The sequence below is a fragment of the Ornithorhynchus anatinus genome, chromosome 7 (genome assembly GCF_004115215.2).
Source record: "Ornithorhynchus anatinus isolate Pmale09 chromosome 7, mOrnAna1.pri.v4, whole genome shotgun sequence".
NCBI lineage: Eukaryota > Metazoa > Chordata > Mammalia > Monotremata > Ornithorhynchidae > Ornithorhynchus > Ornithorhynchus anatinus.
In genome coordinates this window covers 49,707,035-49,707,859 of record NC_041734.1, presented here as the reverse complement: position 1 = coordinate 49,707,859, position 825 = coordinate 49,707,035, and the positions used below count along the sequence as shown (strand labels likewise).

At 44.0% G+C, this 825-nt stretch overlaps 1 non-coding gene across 1 annotated transcript; it reads right to left on the bottom strand.

Annotated features, from left to right (window-relative positions):
• Positions 1 to 430: 430 nt before the first annotated feature.
• Positions 431 to 568, bottom strand: LOC114813488. Its single transcript, XR_003761205.1, has one exon. It is a non-coding gene; the product is annotated as a small nucleolar RNA SNORA7 (small nucleolar RNA).
• Between the last annotated feature and the right edge of the window lie 257 nt (positions 569 to 825).

Genomic DNA, 825 nt, shown 5'->3' with positions numbered 1-825 from the left:
CTGGGTTACAGTGGGAGAGGGGTGAAGGTGAGTTTAGGAGAGAACACACCAAGTGCCTTATAACTTTTTGTAAGCATGAAACAAATTTTAGTAATGAATGATTGTACTATTTATTTACTAAGTGCAGAGCACTTGGGTAGTCGATCTTATTTATTGTGCACTTACTGTGTGCAGTGCACCGTACTGAGAACTTGGGAGAATCTTTTCTTGTCTTTTACTGTCGAGGCATCTCTGACCCATAGCCACCCCATGGACACAGCTCTCCCAGAAAGTCCCACCTTCACCTGCGATAGTTCTGGTAGTCTAAACATAGAGTTTTATTGGTACGAATACGGAAGTGATTTACCATTATCTTCTTCCATGCAGTAAACTTGATTCTCCACCCTCGACTCTCTGCCACGCCGCTGCTGCCCAGCACAGGGGAGTTTTGATTTGTAGCAGATTGCCTTCCACTTGCTAGCCACTGGCCAAGCTAAGAATGGAAGGACTATGCCTCTGCTTGACTCTTCCTCCTGTAGCTGAGACTGGTAGAGTACTGGAAACTCTCCAGGCGTGAACCTGAGAGGGAAGCTTAGGAGAGTAAAATATAACAACATATATCAGACACATTCCCTGCCCACAATGAGATTACAGTCTAAATAGATACAAGATAATTAAATCAGATATAGTCCTTGTCTCACATGGGACTCAAAGTCTACTGGGGAGGGAGAAAAGGTCCTTCATCCCCATTTTACAGATGAAGAAACGGAGACATTTAGATTTAAGTGACTTGCCAAGGACAAACATCCAGCAAGATGTAGAGCCGATACTAGAATCCAGGTCCAC